This window comes from Puma concolor, chromosome B1 (genome assembly GCF_028749965.1).
Source record: "Puma concolor isolate L17-30 chromosome B1, mPumCon1.1.hap2, whole genome shotgun sequence".
Classification (NCBI taxonomy): domain Eukaryota; kingdom Metazoa; phylum Chordata; class Mammalia; order Carnivora; family Felidae; genus Puma; species Puma concolor.
Window position 1 is genome coordinate 185,742,354 of NC_141670.1, and position 7,517 is coordinate 185,749,870.

Consider the following 7,517-nt stretch of genomic DNA (forward strand, 5'->3'; position numbering starts at 1 on the left):
ACAGAAGTGGCATTGCCCATGTGTTCAGAACATGGCGCATTGTAGGAGCACCTGGGCTGCTTGGGTCACAAACAGAGTGGGTCACAGTGGGGAGGGAGTGTGTTATTGTGCCTGGGGACTGGCCTGCAACTTGCAGCTCCTGGCTCCCGTCGAGAGTTTCCTGGGGAAACACAGCAGCATGCCTTCGTACGGTCTCTCAGTGCGGGCTACGATACTTCCTTTTCTGCTCCTGGGTCCTGAGATTAATCTTGTATATCTGTGTCCTTACATGTGTTCTTACTAACTGCTCCTTACTGCGTGAAATTTATCATCTTCAACCCATCCTTTTCCCTCCCATCTGTCCTCTCCCGCTAAATCCTCATTATATTCCAAACCCATATTTGGCCGGTTCAAATCTCATCTCTACCACTGCATGGCCCTGACTGAAAAATTTAACTTCTGGGTCTCATGGCTTGCATCTGATATCTGTTTTACAGGGTCATTGTGCAAAAGAAATGTCATAACCTATGTAATACACTCGGCACAGAGTCGACAGTGAACGTTAATTCTTCTTATCCCCCTCCCAATTTGGTCCCCTGTGTTCCCATCTTGCTCAGACAACTGTATTTGATGCAGGTGATGGGCTGCTTTGTATAAAAGTAGGGACAATTCGCCCTTCCAACTGACGATGAGTAATTTTGTTTTAAGTGAAGCAGAACCTATATTCACTGACAATGGTAACAAAGATAGAAATAAGAGGCACAGGCTTGGGGGACCAGGAAAGTGGGGGATAAGACAGGAATCATAATTTATTTGCATGTACATGTTCACCGGAGAGTCGGAAACCAGTGGTTTATTATCAAATCCCATCATTTCAAATATTTACAAAGCATTTATCAAATCAACACAACCATATTTTAGAAGGTAATCTTCCAGAAGTTTGCCACACAAGAAATTCACTCTATATTTAAAGAGATAAAAGGACGATGAATGGTAATAAAACAAGTTGCTACCAAAGGGGATATAAATATGATAGGAAAGAACCCAAGAGAGAATCAACATAGGACGTTGGTAAAGGATCTGCCTGCTTCGGGTGGATTGTTGAGTGACTGCCAACATTGGTTTCTATGTAAATTAATAAAATACGGTACCACGTGACGTGCAAAGTTTGCAGACATCTGAGAAATTGCAACTGACAGGTAATGAGTTAACACGTACGCTGGAGACAGCCCCATTTTTCCTGACCTATTTGGAAATGAAGGATAAAAGAGAAGATTCTACAAGAAGCAAAGAGAAATTCTAGCTCTTTACCGAAATAGTCTATTACCTGGTCTCTATCACCATCAGGCTCCTGATCCGTAGAGGTGCCACAGAAGGACTGGCCAGCACCTGGTTCATGAGTTCGAACCCTGTGCAGGGCTCTATGCTGACAGTGGGGAGCCTGCTGGGGATTCTCTCTCTCTCCCTCTTTCTCTGCCACTCCCCACTCGCTCTCTCTCAAAACTAAATAAATAAACCTTAAAAAGCAAACTAGGGGCGCCTGGGTAGCTCAGTCAGTTAAGCATCCGACTTCAGCTCAGGTCATGATCTCAAGGTTCACGAGTTTAAGACCCGCGTCGGACTCTGGGCTGACAGCTCAGAGCCCAGAGCCTGCTTCAGACTCTGCATCTCCCTCTCTCTCTCTCTCTGCCCCTCCCCTGCTCGCCCTCTGTCTCTCTGTCTCTCAAAATGAAATGAAAAATGTTTTAAAAATTAAACAAAAAACAGAAACAAGTTTTCAAACACCTCCAGCTTTGAGTCCTCCTCAGTGGACTGTTTCTATAATTCCATGCTCTTTGGGAAAGATCGGGAAAGATACATAGCTTCGGCTGCATTTTATTGTGAGCCAAACACACTTTGGGCAAATCAAAGAGAGAGAACTCTTCACGGTCTCCCCTCCCTCCTCAATGTGCCTTGGCTTCATTAAAGACAGTAATGACGCGGGGGACAGAAAACGCGTTAGAATTCTAAGCCAGCCCCAGCCTCGCACGTTTCCTCACCGATCGGGGACCCGGAGATGCAGTGAGCGAGACCAGCCAGAAGGTCCCCACGCCAGAGGAAGGTGACTCCTCTCCACTCTGAAGCGGAGAGGCGGGGAGAGCAAGAAGCCGCAGCTGCTCACGCACAGACAGTATTCACATCTGACCAGGGAGGCCGAGCTGCACAGATCGGAGACGGACGTGCACACGAGCCATGCACGGGGAGGTGGTGCAAACCAAGATGAGGACCCCCATGGTGGTCAGGCCACAGGGCTTCACACACACACACACACACACACACACCAGAAATATTTTCTTTATTGTCTACAGATGTGGATTTTTTTTTGCAAAAAAAAAAAAGTGTTTTTTGTCAGTAAATGTCAGACCTCTCCAACCTTCTAGACTGAAGGCATCATATAATGAACCCGAGCAAACCTGCGCCTCCTCCCGTCAAGCAGTGGGCGGCCCTCAGCTGGGCAGAGCCTTCAGGGTTCCCGTAACGACAGGTGGCTGCATGGTTGCAGCCCCACTTAACGTCCCCAGTGTCGACAGCCCCAGACAGGGTCCCCTAGCACGCCCCCCGCCCTTGCCATCTATCACTGATTACAGTGGAGTAAGGCAAACATTCACATTAACTGTACGATTGGGAGGCGGTTTCAGATTTTATTCAGTAATGAGGGCGACTTTCCGGTTTTGGTGATTGGAGGGGTGAACCTGGCCAGACATGTGGTTCCTAAAAGGCCAGCATTAGAGCCGGGGGGGGGGGGTGGGGGGGGTGGGATGGGAAGCCAGAGGAGGAATCCTCCTGAAGGTTTATGTGTAAATGATGCAAACGCAGGAATGGGGAAGCTGATTCTTTCATGGGGCTCTCTTTTAGAGGCATGGGGACAAGCCTCTGAGCTGAGCCCAGAATTCAGAGTTGCTACTGTGCAGCGTCCTCAAACACGCACCAGAGAGGAAAAACACGGCACCTTGCAGGGGCAGCATGGTTGCTCAGTCAGTTAAGCATCCGACTCTTGAGTTTGGCTCAGGTTATGATCTCCTGGTTCGTGGGATCGAGCCCCCATGTCAGGCTCCGTGCTGGCGGTGCTGAGCCTGCCTGGGAATCTCTCTCTCGACCTCCCTCTCTGCCCCTACCTACCCTGCTCGCTCACTCTAAACAGATAAATATTAAAAAGAAAAAGGAATGCAGGGCCTTGCTAAAACAAGCAAACAAAAAAGCAAAAACAAAACCCTTCATCTTGCAGAAAAACAACACCTCGCGTGGTGAAAAGGCAGCGACGTTTCAGCTCCCTTCCCCGTAGTTTCCACCAAAAGAAGCTCCCGCACTTTGGTCACCTCTCACATTCCGGGAGGAGGATCTTTTCCTTGGTCGCAGGGCCCGTGAGGAGCTGGCCACCTGCAAGGTTTGGTTTCATTCATCCTGGACTCCCCCCTGCGCGACGCCGGTCTCCGGGAGGTTGGACGGCACCGTCCTAGGGACCGGGCAGGTACAGAAAAGGCCGGAGCTGGTCTCCCGGGGTGGGGGCGGGGGACAGGGGGGCGCGAGGATGAGACAAGCCCTAACAGTGAACCCACTGGGGCCTGAGGTCATCCTCTGTGAAGAAGGCCGGACTTTAGCTGAGCTCGTCACGCCCCGCCTCTGCACACGCCCGTCCCTCCGCCTGGAAGGCGACTCCTCGCTTCACCCTCTCGGAAAACACCCGCTCTGCCTTGAAGACCCTCTGAGTCAGCAGTCAGGGCGTCTGCCCACTGGAGCTGCCTCTGGGCCCAGCTCTTCCCTTCCCGTTCCTTGAAGCCGTATCGCCTCTGCGAATGCTCTCCATTTCACCGTGAGCGTTTTGACAGGAGAGCCCGGTTTAACCCGGGACTTCCAGGCCCGAGGCAAGACGAGATGGTCCCAAGGTGGAAAGGCAGACCGCACGCCTCCTATAACCAGGTCCCCCTTAGCCCAAGGCTGCGGGGCTGAAAACACGTGCTGTGGATGACAGGTAAGTTGTGCTGGAAGTTTTCTCGAAACTAGAAAGACTGTCAGAGCTTCCAACGCCGGAGGAGGTGGATGTGTGTTCGCCCGGATTCAGATTTCATTTACCCCGGGGTTAGAGCCGCGGCAAACCTGGACCGAAAGACGGTCAGGGCCCATACCTGTCCAGGGGATCTTTCAAATTACCTCGAAGCGGGTGGGTTGAGGATCCGGAGGCTTTTAGGGAGGGAAAATGTTGCTGTGCAGACAGAGGTGAGTCCAGGAAGGCCTGGTGGAAGACACATACACTTCCTGGAGGCCCTGAGCAAGGCAGAAGGAAGAGGTGGGGAGGAAGCAAGGAATGGTGTCTGGGAGGGCCTGGAATAGCAAAACTCAGGCTGGATCCCTGGTCAGGCGGCGGGAAGAGCTGCAGGAGAGGAGGCTGAGCTGACTCTCTGATTTTTTTGACGGGGTGGGTAGCACGCAGCCACCGCTAACAGGGGAGGCGCCTGAGAGCAAAGAAAGGCTACCGGCGACCTTTTCTCTAGACGCCCTATATGGTGTTGCCAAGCTTGACCCAAAGGCCAGACGCCAAGCAGGATGTGGGAAAAGGGGTGTGCCAAGCAGAGAACAATGGTAAAAACCACTGGTCAAAATCCATCACTTCGATCTAAGATTCAAGGCATTCAGTTCAGGGGCGGGAGGGGGGGGGAGGGGGGAGGGGAAGGGGGAGGAGTCTGGACCACAGAAAGAAGCCTGTCTCTCTCAGAATAGCAGGGCCAGGTCACAGAGGGTGCCGCCTCCTGTTGTTTGGATCAGCCAAGAAAGGAGAACGGAAATGTGTCATTTCCAGTGAAATCAGAGTAAGTGGCCTGGAGGGCCGTGCTGAGGGCGCAGACTTGTCCCTGTCACCTACAGAGCTCCCCAGGCAGCAGTCCTGCTCACCTGTCTGCCTGCATTGCCTCCCCGCCCCTGCCGTCCCCTTGGCTCTCTGTGAGGACGCACGTCCCCGTAAGCTCTGTCCCTTAGTGGAGCCACTACTGAGGCCACCCCTGACTTTCCGTCCCTAAGAAGCTCGTGCAGGGACTGGAGGACCAGTCCGTCAGAGAAATCGTAACACTTGAACCCTGGGGGACAGAGGCCCTCGTGGAGCTCGTCCAAAACTAAATTTTAGGACACGATCAAGGTGATGACCTCAAGGCAGCTTAAAGCCTCCTCCTTAGGTTGGTCCAAGATGTCACTGGCCAAGCTTTAGGAAAGGGAAGGGCAGAGTGCCTGTTTCATACTCCACCGCCAAGTGGATTAACCAGGACGAGAAATGCGGTGCTTTCAAAACCCAAAGCACCCAAACCAAGGAATTACACCAGTGAAATATTAGCAGGTTGTGCCTGAAGGTAAAATTCAAGGCCTCACAGGTGTCTGTCGCCTACCAAAGCACATTACGCAAAACAACTCAAAATGAAATATTTAATTAGCTGCTCGGAAATGGAATTGCTCTCAACCCATTAATCTAATTAACACACACACACACACACACACACACACACACACACACACGATTCTCTCGGGCGGCACTTGCCTTGTTTACGCACGGGGCCAACACATGGCTCACATTTGTCTACTCATGTGTGCGTGTATCTCTGAGAGCCCCCCCTCATCATACAGACTCTTTTCTGCTCCCTTGCCTCTCAGAGTTGTGGGTAACATTCATTATCCACAAAACAAAATAAGGAAATTGTTCCAAATGAGAAGCATTTGCTGCTTCAAAGTGTACGGAGAAGGGGCTATTTTTCCAGCACGCACTGCAGATGTGACAGCTGACTGCATGTACACACGCAAACGCCAAATGAACAGCCCGCGTAATCGTGACAATTATCCGTCGCAATATGTTCTGCTTCAAATAATCAACCCCAAAAGCTCTGGAAGGGGGTGGAGCAGGGGGAGATTGTCGTTTGTTCTTGTTTAAAACATTGCAGCTTATGGACTCTACCTGCTTCCTGATAAATTTGACATTATTGAAAAAATACCGTAATAAATGTAGAAACGAAAATTATTCCCGCTGAAAAATGAGAGAAGTAACATCTCGGAGGTAGCTGGAATGAGGGGGATTTGCCATAATACTGGTACAATACTGCCATCTAGAGGAAGCTATGCAAAGTTTCAGCCTTGTTCTTTTTCGGATTGTTTTTTTTTTTTCCCCAGGCATGTAAAAGGAACGAAATCAAGGGGTTTGCGTGTATATCTGATAATGACAGGAAAAGGAGACTCGGATTTTCAAATAATGTGATCCCTCTGATTCTTACGTTGGGGAGGAAGAATGTTTATCTATCCTTCCTAAGTTCTTCCAGCTGATCGAAGAATTAAATTGGCACGAGACAGCGTAACAGGAGAAAATCAGGTTTAATTTTATATGTACCGGAACCCTACGTACACGAGAGGTTCAAAGACAGGAAGGTAAAGTGACGGATATATGCCATCCTGAGCTAAGGAACAACATAGGGGTCTGGGGTTTCAAAGGGGAAAAGGGGAATTCACAGGGCAGTGAGAAGCGTAGACGTTTGGTAAGTAGATAGTCGCACTACCATACAGAGGGGTCACTCAGCTAAAACATCTCTGCTAATAACTCTAATTCTGGGAAAGACACCCAATTTAGCTTCTTCTAGGTAGTTAAGGGAGGGGCGAAGTTTCTCTTTGAGACTGGAGGGCCTCAATTGCCTTCAGCTCAGAACAGCCACATGCCAAAGTGGCACATTTTGGGGAGACTTACTCTGAACCCCTCTAGTCCTGCCTTTGACACTTTAAAGAAGTCCCACAACCCAGAAATTAAGCTGGCGGATTTCTCCTTATCTCGATGAACCGGTCTCAAGAATGGGTCAGTTCAGGTGAAGAGTCGTCTCATTTCAGGAGGTGGCCTTGCAGCGAGGCTCCCAAAGTGAGGCCTGTGGTGCGCAAGCAATCAGGTAATTCATAAGAGGCATCTTTAAGGGAACAAAAGAAAAATAAAGGTTAATGGTTGGAGCGAATTATAAACCCAGTATCTAAGTCCTGGGTGCTGCCAATGAGAACATTTCTAGACGTCAGGACGAAGTGCCTGCAGACAGAGCGATGGTACCCGGTGCTCGCAGTTTGCGCATCTCTGGCGATGTTTCTGCGCAGCCAGCCCAGCAACAGGCACAAAGATCGTGTGAAGGGAGGCTGTTGTGACGACTTCTCTGAAGTTTATATCAAGTTGCCCAGCTTCGGCTTGCAGGGCTTCAGGGAAAAGGGCAGCCTGAATTGTCAACGATTGCACGTCAGAAAGATGGGAGAAAATTAGAAACATTAGTGGGGAGAGTCGTCCAGCCAGCTATTTGAGGAAAACAGGATAGGGATTAACCATACAGGTTCTTTCGAATCTGTTTTGTTAGCATTTTTCATAAGGCATTTGAGATTGAACTTTTTTTTTTTTTTTAATTTTTTTTTTTTTCAACGTTTATTTATTTTTGGGACAGAGAGAGACAGAGCATGAACGGGGGAGGGGCAGAGAGAGAGGGAGACACAGAATCGGAAACAGGCTC